Source organism: Hetaerina americana, unplaced genomic scaffold, assembly GCF_022747635.1.
Source record: "Hetaerina americana unplaced genomic scaffold, ioHetAmer1.1.p SCAF_11, whole genome shotgun sequence".
NCBI classification, from domain to species: domain Eukaryota; kingdom Metazoa; phylum Arthropoda; class Insecta; order Odonata; family Calopterygidae; genus Hetaerina; species Hetaerina americana.
The window spans coordinates 19,077,145-19,089,763 of record NW_027286181.1 but is presented as its reverse complement, the minus strand read 5'-3'; positions in this window follow the sequence as shown (position 1 = coordinate 19,089,763).

Here is a 12,619-nt window from a genome sequence, read left to right as displayed (position 1 = left end):
ACTGGTTCGACCTCATTTAAAATATGCTGGTAGTTTATTGGATCCTCATGACATTAGATTGATTATCGCAACGAATCACTTCGAGCGTAGAGAAGAAGCTGGATATGCAAACCTAGTTATGACAACTGAGCATCGTATCAAAATTATTAGAGGAGCTAGGTTGGAATCATTCACGGAACGAAGGTTAAATTATATATTAAATCTCTGGAATAAAATGAATGGAGGTTACTTTAGTCCTGATTTTGAAAATGTAGTAATAGTCCCATCATGATTCGTTTATGATTGATTCATATTTATAATAGATTAGCAATGATTAATTCATAATCATTACGGTTTAATAGAGATGTTAAGTGCAGAAGAAATAGATTTAAGATGCCATTTTTCCAAAGAACAGTAAGGGAGGTATATAACTGTATCCGACTGCTCAAGGGGTAAAATGATTTTTTTTCTTTTCAATCTAAGTAGCCTAATACTAGTATGTTGACAATATATCAGCCACCCTTAGTTGATTGCCCCTCTAGTTGCCACCAACTCGTCTCGCATGCGAAGGGATGTGTCCCACGCTTAGATACCGCAGTGCTTGTAACTGTAGTTGTTTACATTATTTGAATTATTTTACATATTTATTACGACTAAAAATTATGAAAAATATATTTTTTACGAGAATGCCTGGTGTGTAACCATCCCATGTTACACACACACACCAGCGGTAGCTTGCAGGATACCGTGTAGGTGTACATTTTCGAAGGTACTCCGAGGGTAAAGGAAAATCTTTACTTGAAGAATCTTGGGGTGTAGAATGAGAGCCCATGCTTTCCTGCAAGACGTCTCAGACAGAGACTTTCGCTTTCATTTTTCCATAGCTCGGTCCCACTTCTTTTATTTTTTTTCATCTTAGCTCCGGCACCCCTCAAGATGTCGGCTTCAAGTAATTTACGGGAAAGTGCAGCCGGACTGACAACCCTTTCGGGCTGGTTCGGCGGCTCCCATAAACCTCCGGCAGCTTCGCTTATGGACTCGGGTAAAAGGGGGAGGGAAGAAAGAGAGCGTGCTCCTCCCGTCTTCATAAACAGCAACGGGGAAACATCTCACGAAATCTTTTTATCAACCCTCATATCTCCCACCCGAATGCGTCGCTGCTCTCACATTATTTTTCTACGTGTTTCCGAAGGTACGGGGCTTTCCCGTAATGAAGCGAGCGAGGAGATGAGGGAACAACAAATTTTCAGATAAAAATAGCAAAAAAATAAAAACGAAATTATCTCGAGGGTGCCTCCCGTTTTTTTTGCTGAAAAGGCTCTTTTATCTCGCAATGGAATTAAATTCATACGATGTGTCATTACTTTTGGCAATCACTAATTGTTACGAAGAGACTCAACCCTTTTAACCTTCGGATATTGTACGGAAGTGGCTCATTGTGAAGCTCGCGCGCGGAGAGCCAGAGGCTCATCGAAATTTTCAACATATTATACATTTAAGTTAAGGCTCACAAAGTAAATAAAATTACGGGCACAATAGTCTACCCAACAACAATTAAAATAGCCAAGGTGGGGAAGGCCCATAGTTCTAATCACCGCTAAGAAAAATTTTTACTCCTTGGAGTTGTCTATCCATCTTCCTTACTAACCTAGAACACGCATCATACCTACGCCTTTTGTGGTGTCTAAACCAAGGGTTGGTGATGACTAACCCGTCTTCTACAGGGCTGAATCGCATTCTCCTCGCGGTCATACCTCTTGCCTAAACAGTAGTCCCCCACCTCATCACTATCTCTTCCTTCGCCTATCGTCGCATTCTAGTCCCCCATCACTATCAAATGTTTCCCTACAGGAACACACGCGATTATGTCCTCTAACTGATCGTAAATTTTATCAAATTCTTCCTCCTTATGAGTGCTTATATACGAGTATATAATCTATATATATCGCGGTAGCCCAGGGGTAGAGCTTTGGACTACTGACCGGGGGTCTGGGTTCGATTCCCGGGAAAGACGCTTTAGGCACCTGCAGCTCCACCCAAGCTATGTGATTTTTCGGGTACCTGATCTTCCTAGGAAACCATAACCGGCACAAGGAAAGGAATTGGCCCCCATACCCCGATGTGTGAATTTCACAAGCCGTCGGGCTTCGTACTGGGTGAACTCTACCATCCCCTACCGAACCGACCTTTGGGTTGATAACTGTGTTTATGGTTTATGTGTGTATGTGTATATATATATATATATATATTTATTTATTTATTTATTTATATATGTACATGTATATATATTTTGGCATAATTAAAATATCATCAGCATTGCAATCCTAAGATTGGTTTACTACAGCCTTCTATTCTTCTCTATTACGTGTTAGTTCTCCCACTCTTGAGAGCGTCTCTTTTTACTTCCTTCAAAAGTTCCCCTTTGTACTTGTATCTTGGTATTCCTCGCGACATCCTACTATGATTTCAACTAATCCATGTGCCTCAAGGTGTGACCGTTCCGATTCAGTTCTTCTTTACCGCAGAGTTCTCCATAATGTCCTGTTCTATTCTGCTCATGAATATACTTCCTCGTTCCTCACTTTATCTATCCATATAATCTTCAAAATTCTCCTTCTAATGCTTATATTATCCACTGTGCCACTCTTCCAATATTCCATGTCTCTGATCCATAAATTTCCATTCTCCGCACGAAAGTTTTGAAGAACTACTTGCTCGTTTGTAATCTTAAGTTCTTTGAACATTGTGGTTGCATCTTCTTCACCAACGCCTTCTTAGTTTGCGATATTCCTCGCATGATGTCGGTCTAACTTCTTCCATTCCTAGTTATACTGCTGCTCAGGTAGAAGAAGAATTAGACATGCTCCAGTTTTACTCCTTGAAATGTGATATCTGCCTGCTAATTCTCTTCTACACAATTTTAGTTGGATTATATATATATATATATATATATATATATATATATATATATATATATAAACACATATATAATATATATGTACATAGAGATATGTATATACATACACGTGTGTATATAAATACAAACACAAGTATACGACTGTACCGTTCGTTCCCTTCCCTGCTGAGAATAGTGAGAAGGCTCGTGTCCTATCTCAGCTGTTAACCTTCGGATAGGAGAGGAGAAAAAAACGAAGGGAGACTGGAGGGATGGGTGCTGGGCGCTTGGGGGGAGGAGAGAAGGTGGAGTGAGGGGGGCCCTGGGAGTTGTACGTAGTAAGAGGATGATGGCTCGGGGGGGAAAGGAAAAGTGGGGAGAGGACAGCAAGGGGAGGCGGAGGGGTGGGTGGGGAACTCGAGCGTGGGAGGAGGAAAGGCAAGGCAAGCTCATCATTCCTTTCTCTTCTGCACGAGAGCTGGCGCCTGCAGGCACATCCCACGGCTCCCGAGAGGGTGGGAGATGAGGGATGAGACTATCTTGGTAACAACCTCTCTCTCCCCTACTCCCCATTCCCTCCATCCCCCACCAACCCTCTCCCTTGCCACCTCACCTCCTCCCCCACCCCCTCGACAACGCACACAACCCCACTCAAAACTTTTAAACCACCCCTTTAACGTAAAACTCCCCCCGCCTCACCACCACACAACAACCCGTCCTCGTCCCGCCAAAAAATCCTCGGAAAACCGAGAGATTTCCAGAGCCATCAACGTTTCGACGACGGTCTTTAGGAGCAAATAAAAATGGGTGCCGAGATACGGTTCCGCCGTAAAAACCTATGGGATGGAGGTTTTGGTTCGGGGTGTTCGGTGAGGAGACAGTTGAGAGGGAGGTAGGGAGGGAGGGTAAAAAGAAAACGGCTATTTAAATTGCGTTTTCTCGCGTCGGGGAAGGTGGAGTGGGATAAGACAAGCGCCTTACCTTCCACCATTCCTCTCCTCACAGAAACCTTAACCGAGGCTTCGGCCGCAATCGTTGGACATGATGCTCCCCAAAGCCGCTCACGCTATGACCGGACCATAAGGAGCACGTGGATCTTCCTCAATGTCTATACAATATCCCGCAAATGGCCACTTGGATGTGATACGGATGATGTTATGACACCAGAAATCCACGCGCAAATATGACTTTATGCATAAATATGAACGCATTTGCTCGAATATACAAAACACACGCATGCCTATATAGATCATGAAAAAAATGGTTGTGCTCCCATTTTAATTCCTACGTAATCCTTTTCAAATGAAAAATATGCAGCTTCTGAGGGTTAAACTTTGCTGTATTTTTGGGGTGTTTAGGCAGGGAAGATGTGCTCGTCACAGGGAATAAAACAAATAAACAACATGTCATAACAGACAGAAAGGTACAGGTAAAATGCATTTTCTTGGAACACCGTGGGATGTATTATGCATCAAACCATGTTGATCAATTTGACCACCAAAATAAAAATCAAGGACAATTTAAGTACTCCTTCTCTCGTAGGATATGAAATCATAAAAAAATGTAACTCAAGCAGTCAAATATATTAACTTAAACATTACATTTGGACGATTAAGTCAAACGCACCAATTATAGCATTGTGTATAGGTATATGCATGTGCCTAGGTTAACGAGTGTTTTTGTAAATTAGATAGTCCATTCACACATATACAAATAATTCATAATCAAATTCATGTATTATCTACGTCCGTTTGCATGTCTGGCTGGTTCACATACAACCCCCGCTACAAACCCTTGAGGCTACATACAAGAAGTTGTGCGTAGATGTAGATGACGCATTACCGATTTTATTTCATGTTCCAAGCAAAATGAGTTTTTTCCTTTAACTTAACCAAAAGTTACGGTTTTTTAAATTTATTTATTCATTCAAAACATTATTCACATACAGCAGTAGCGCCAATTTGCCACGAAAAATATAACAAAAACATGAAGGTGGACAAAATACAATAACAGCATAGCAATAAACAACGAGAGCCGAACGTGGACAGGGGAAATATTTAATATGTTGATAGGTGGGATAAAGCTTGGGAGGTGAAATTGTTGCATGATAAGTTAAAGGGGTTGACAGTGTGAGGGAGTGAATTTAGAAGGGAGAAGAGGCGAAATAAAGGTGAGCGCTTGGTGAGAGATATTCTAGGAATAGGCAAATGGAGTAGGGAGTGGGTGCGGGTGGATCGAGTTGGTATCCTGAAGTTGAAGAGAGAGAGCAGTTCAGGGTAATCAATAGTCGAGTGTTTAGAGTGTTTTGGAGGAGTTTTAAATCAGCTTCAAATCTGTGGTTTGGGGGGCTAGAAATGGATGAAGAAGACAGAAAAGCATTTGAGGACATATTGCGGAAATATGGGACTCGGTGTTTGACTATTTTGGCAAAGAAGTGAGAGATGCAATCGAGGGATTTAAGATTATTTGGGGCTGACGTGGACCAAATTGGGGAGCAACATGATACTTTGGAAGGACAATTGTTGAGAAGTACTAATGGAGTGCTATTGGATCTTAAATTTCTGTGAATCGGTAAAGAAGGCCTAATAGGACTAATTTATTTTTAACAGTCTGAATGTGGCCAGAGTAATTTTGTTTTTGGTCCGTTAAAACACCTAGATCTTTCATGGTTGTTACTCTTTGTAAGGGATTTGAGTTAATGGCGTAGTTGAATGTCAGGGGTTTTGTTGTCTGAGCAAGAGTCATGATGTTGGATTTTCCAGGGTTTAAGTAAGCTTTCAGGTATCACACCACAGGGAAATTTTATTTGGGGCAACTTAAAGGTGAATACAGTCAGAAATATTATTAATTGTCTTATAAATCTTGAAATAATCAGCATAGAGAATGGTATGAACTTGGGAGGAAAAGAGCCGGGAAGGAAGATCATTAATGAATAAACTGAAAATACTATATGTGGTCCAAGGACATTGCCCTGCCTTGAGTTATGCCATTTGTACTATATAGTCTTAGTTCGTTTCACCTGGTTAGAGTATAAAAAATGGAGATAAATATTCAAATATTCTTATATTCCCTTGGACTTGAACGTGGAGTGTAGCGCTGTATTTGATCCAAAAAACTGGGATTATAGTTCTGTTAAAACGCGGGCGTAAGTTTCAAATATTATTGAGTAGTCTACTACTTAAAGTTGGCTATGGATGTACACAGAAAACACGCCTAGATTTCCTAGCCTTTCCTAGCAAGACAATATAATTAGCCCCTCTTCAATTCCGCACACTCCTTCCTCCCTACATTCCATCTAACATCCCCGTCTTGCCCCTTCCTCGTTTGCCTAACATTCTCCCCTGTATTCTTCAACATCCCATTGCTAATCAAAATAATCTGAATCCATCTTTCCTGCCTCCATTGGATTTCTCCCAACAATTTCCTCGCACCATGTCTAACATTTTTCGTTTGTTTTACTTTATATTCACTTCACTTTCTCCATCCTCCTCAGAACCTACGTTTAAAAATCCTCCAATCTACATTTATCTTATTTCTTCAATTACCAAGTTTCCGACCAGCACAAAACGACGCTCCAAACCAAATATTTCCCTTGTCTTTCCTCAAACTCCTTATTTAACGTCCCGGTCTTCTATACCCCTAATTCATTTGAAAGCTTCTTATACATATGAAAATCTTCTATTATATTTCTATAGCTTCGACTATATTTGTCCAAAACAGTCCAAAATTAGGTAAAATGGAATGAGGTTTTAATAAGGAAGAGATAGAAGGGAAAATTTTCGGTTAATAGGGAAAGTAGAAGACGGAAGAAAGAAGGGTTTTTCTGTAGTATGAAGTCAGGCAGAAGGTGCGAAAAATTAAAGAAGGAAATAATTGCAATACTTAGTGGACAGCAGTTGTTTAGCACCATACAAAACCTACCTTAATATATTTAAAATATCTTGAATGAATTATTTCGTATTCTCTTCATATTTTGTTTTCGTCCTCAGTTAAAAACCTTTTTGACACTTCTGGAGAAAGTAAACTTTTTCCTGTTTTATCATAGGCCACACATACACGTATATCCATTCAAAGTTTCCTATTGGCGTCGGATTTGCTCGGTCTTTGATGAAAAATTTAAGTTCTCATATGCTAAGTTTCGAACAGAGCCAATTTTTAAAACTGAACATTTTTCTCTATTTTCATGCAACATTTGACTGACGACTTGTGCTTTCTCGAAACGATGCAAACCAAATTGGAGTTAATGCTTCATTCTTCAGTTTTTCCTCGATTTTCTCGGGTAGCATACAATTTTTTCAAATATTTTTTTCGAAGCGCATAGGGAGACTCATGAGACAGACATGAACACGGAACAGTGGAGATGATAGAAAGGACGTACGAGGTTTCTCTGAGAATTTCAAAGAAGGTAAATTCAGTAGATCCGAGGAAATATTGAAAGGTAGCGGGATGTTGAAAGCACCGAGAAAGAAGTTCGAAATTTTGAGGTAAGCGGGATAGAGGAAGGAGGAGATTGGGCTTTATAGACATCATAAAAGGGAGCACAAGTTACGAAGAAATGAAGTGAGAGGAATTAGGTTTGGGGCAACTTGGAATCAGGAAGTTGGAAGGCAAAAGCAAGACCAAGGGCCGCATCGTCAGTCGTCACTAAAGTAATTAAAGATCGCGACTGCTCGAGCCAATGTGTAACCTAAGTTCATGTAGTTATGACGAGTTATGAAGCGTAATACCCATTCACGTGTCTTTCGCAATAATATAGGAATTGATTAAACGGTGTGCAAGCACTCTTAGGCCCGGTTTTATAATGTCTCAGTAAGCCCAATTTTTAGTTAATGTGAACGTTGACTAAACTTGGACATAATCGAAAATTCCGATTTTACAAACGAATAATATTAGTGAAAATGAGCGTTTTTAACCATAATAATTACATTTTCTTCCTGTTATCCAGCTGTTTAACAGTTGGTTTTGATCTTAACTAGCGGTCATAAGGGTGAGTTTTGCCCTAAATCGGAGGTTTAGGGCTACAGTTCAACGAAAAGTTATAATACCTGACCCTAGAGATTCTTGATTATTTTTTAAACGTCCTGAGACAATTTATTTTGCAATAGCTCTATGGGGCCAATTATGAAAACTATGCGACTTCGGCTATTTTTTCCCAACATTAATTAATAACATTTAAACAGGAGCTGGTAAGTATTTTTATGTTAACACTAAAACAGCTCTCTTTTACAATCGAGCACCGGACATTTGTTTTTCGTGAAAATGGCATGTGTTTCCGCACTATTAATCCATAATTGTATTTTGTTTGTAGACCCCCACTGTCATAAGAGTTAGAATAAAACCATGGATTTTCTATGATAATTTCAGAGGAAAAATTCGAATAAGGCAGGGAAGTGAATGTGGGAATATTGAAAGGTAATGATGATATATTTAAGACCTCGATAGAAGGGAGAATGTTGGGCAAGCGGGGGGTTGAGGAAGGAAGAGGGTAGGATATATAGACAGCATTGTGGTAGGCAAAATTTAGGTCAAAATTAAGATGAAATGATGGAAGGGAAACTAGAGGAAGTTCTCGCGATTCGTAGACGATAATATTATCAAGAATTCGTCCAAAATAGCTACTTATATATTAATAGATAGAATACTATGAATTAAGGGCATTTTTCAGAAATGTTATTCACAACTTACTTTATATTCAAAAGATTCAGGCGAGATGTAGTGGAAGTTTGTCATTATGAGAAAAACAAAATCAGCACTATTCCACAGATTTATTTGTAACGTACAACGCGTTTCAGTTCATCGAACCATCTTCAGGTACAAGACTTGTCCTGACGAGTCTTGTACCTGAAGTTGGTTCGATGAACTGAAACGCGTTGTACGTTACAAGTAACTCTGTGGAAAAGTGCAGATTTTGTTTTTCTCACAACTTACTTCAACTCAAGAAAACCTGCAAGATCATTGACCCGAATTTGAAATAACCTAATTAACTGATTTAGGCTATTTTTAAGAAAGCATTTCATCCTTAGTTCCATGAACCGTCGCATTGAGTCACGTGCGGGTTTGGGGTCGTGTAACACTTTCGTGGCAAAACGGCAAAGATTTTAAGTCCACAATGACCCGCAGTATAATGCCCGACGCTGGCACGAAAAAAAAATCGCTCGTTTCTTAGACCTCCATTTATCCTGTTATGGAGGGAATGCAATTGTGTTCATAAGTTAAAAGTTTCCCCTCCTAAAGTGGAACCTTTCATCTTCCTCGCAGAACTATCCGCAAGGCGGTTCAAATGCACCGGGAGGATTAAGGGTCACGCGACTCGATGGAGCTGGGGGTGGGTACCTCCGTCACGAGGGGTTTCGGAGGGGGAGGTCTTCAACCAGGCCTGCAGGAGGGAAGTATCCGGGTGAAAATAGGGACGGGAGAATACGGAAAAAAATATGGAGGATGCACTCGTCTTTTCCCTCTTTGACAAAATGATCATTTTTGTCCATTGAATAATTGAAACTTTGAAAGCACAACTAGATGATAGAAATATTATATTCATGCACTGTGACAGTCACCTTAGAACGAAAAGCATAATACACAATTTTTATGTACACACACTATATATATATATATATATATATATATATATTTATATATATATATATATATATACATACACACACGAGGGTCATCCGGAAAGTAGTACCCGTTCGTGAAATAAAGACACAAAAGTAAATATTAACAAACATAAAAAATTTTATTTGAAAGAGGATACTTTAAACTACTTCTCAACATAATCTCCAAGCAAATTAAGGCATTTGTCATAACGTGTGACAAGTTTCTGTATTCCTGCTGCATAGTCCTTCGCCGCCAGCTCATTGAGATACGCGAGGGACCCATCTTGCACAAATTTTTGCATAATGCAGATGGTGTTTAACAATTTCATGAACAATTGTTCGAGAAACATTGGGAAAATGCTCACAGATGTCATCAATTGTGACGCGCCGATCGTTCCTCACGAATTCGTCAACTGAGCTCACCAGTTGGTCTGTAATGACAGACGGTCTCCCCGAACGCTCATCGTCGTGTGTGTTCCCCCTCCCCATGTTGAAGTTGCGACACCACCGCCGAACAGACGACTCGTCCATTACATTGTCTCCATACACCTCCTTTAATTGGCGATGAATATCACATGGGCGAACGTTTCTTGCATTGAGGAATTTAATCACTGCCCTCACTTCACAACTGGCGGCGTTCTCAATTTTTTTAAACATTGTAAACAATCACAGAAACAACACAGGCAATGCTAGCGTCACGCAACTTGGCTCAGAGAAGGCAGACAAGCCACTGAAGCTATCTGACCTCGTCCAGCGGCTACTCGCGTCGTCAGCACTTCATGCGGCACGAACGGGTACTACTTTCCGGATGACCCTCTTATATAATTTATATATAATTATGTTTTCATATAACACTATATATATTATTTATATATATATATAATGCACACGAAAAATACAAGCCAAAATAAACAAAGAGGTAAGACAAGGATACAACCTCTCACCAGAAATTTTCAACGTATAGTATACCTGGAAGAGGCAATAAAAGAAACACAAGAATTTAGTATCAAAAGGGGTCAAGGTAAATGGAGAAGAAATCAACATACTCCGGTTTGCAGATGGCATCGCATTAGTGGCGGAAACACGAAAGGACCAGCAAGCAACTCTTAAGTTCTAGACCAAGTACTGGGGGAATGTAATATAAACATCAACAAGAAGAAAACAAAAATTCTCGTGTCCGGAAGAGAACCTGAATGCAGATATCACCATTCGAGGGGTGAAACTAGAGCAAGTGGGGTACTTCATCTACCTGGGCAGCAGCAAAGCGAGGGACGGGAGAAGTTCGAGCGACATCAAGCGAAGAATTGCCCAAGCTAAGAACGCATTCATGAAGAAGAGGCAATTACTATGTTCAAAAAATCTAAGACCGGATACAAGGAAGCAATTCGTCAAGACCTTCGTGTGGGGCATGGTGCTCTCTGGCTCCGACACTTGGAACATTGGAAAAGTGGACCAGCGGAGAATAGAAGTCTTTGGAACGTGGTGCTGGAGGAGAATGCTGAAGATTAAATGGACAGACAAAGTAACGAACGAGGAACTATATAGAATAGCAGAAGAGGATAGGACCATATGGAGAACTCTACAGCCAAGAAGAAATAGATGGATTGGGCGCACATTGAGGCACAATGGATTAATAAGGACTATAATCCAAGGAAAAATAGAAGGGAAGACCATGAGACAAGTACATAGGACAAATTAAGAAGGACGTAAAACAGAGGGGGTATCAAGGATTGATGGTATTGACATTAAATAGACCATAATGGAGGGCTGCAGTAAACCAACACTAGGATTGCAATACTGATGATGATGATGTATTATGTACACCAAGATAGCACTAGCGAACAAATACAAGAAAAAAAACACAGAGACACACAAAAAAGATACACAGTTTTTCGTGCGTTTTTTTGTGTTTTTCTGAGTTTTTGTTCGCTAGTGCTATCTTGGTGCCCATTATTGTTCACATCCGTGAGACTTTCAGACAAGTTATATATAAATATATACATATATGCCAACTTTATTTAAGTAGCAGTAGTAGTAGTATTTAGGGGAGGCGACCGACTGCTGAGGTGATTTGCGCCATTAGGGATGGGCAGGAAAGGATGAAGGGTGGAGAGAAACCCGGCGTTGGTATTAGCCTACTCTTTACGAAAGGCGCCAAGGGGTCCGCAGCTTAACGTCCCATCCGACGGACGGCGTACTCACTCAAAGTGCCCTCCACAGAGCACCTCAAGTAGGGATCGAGATACCACTGAAAAATGTTCAACACCGCTGGGATTTGAACCCGGGCCCTCTGGGTGGGAACCCAGTACGATAGTCACCGCACCAACTCATCCCCCTACTTATATTTAAATATGCACACACATACATATATATACACACACACACAAATAACGTTTAGTTCCAGCGAAAAATGCTTAACAAAATGTACTTAACGAATTTAATATAAATAAATTTGGTTTTTAAGTCTCAATTTCCTAATTTTCTCGACTAAAGACACGATACACATACAACTATACGGGTTTTTTTAATATAAGATATTTTCAAAGCACAAATAATATATTAGGAGCTCATGTGAAATTATTGAAAAGAAAATTAGAATATTTAGTTTAATTCCAAGAAACTGCGGGAGATGCCGCGACAGTAACTTTGGACGGAGTCATCCGCTAATATGCATTACAAAACAGCAATTTCAGAGTGTAAACTTCACTCACCCCGGTCAAGGCGAATGATTTTTACACTCTGAAATAGTTACATTGTAATAGAGGCTCAGTTTAAGCTTGAATGGAGATGCTCGATGGATTCAGATACAAATCTACAGGTTATACATATATATGCGCTGTATGAGCGAAAATATAGGCAAATGGCTTTTAAAAAATCAGATCCTTATTACCTATTACGGATTTGAAGAATTCGGAATCGAAGAAAGGTAATTGCAATGTCTGGAAACAGTTTTTGCTTTGGGATAGGCATGCATCGCTGTTTTCTCTTATGTCCATTCAATCTAGATTATCGAGAGAATTATCTAAGATCAAAAAACTAAAATTTCAGACTCGCGTCATGTGGTTTATGAAGACATAGCATTGAGACACACCTCCTCCAAGATGAACACTTCCCCAAGTCCTACGCTAGAGCAGATGTTCACGGATTC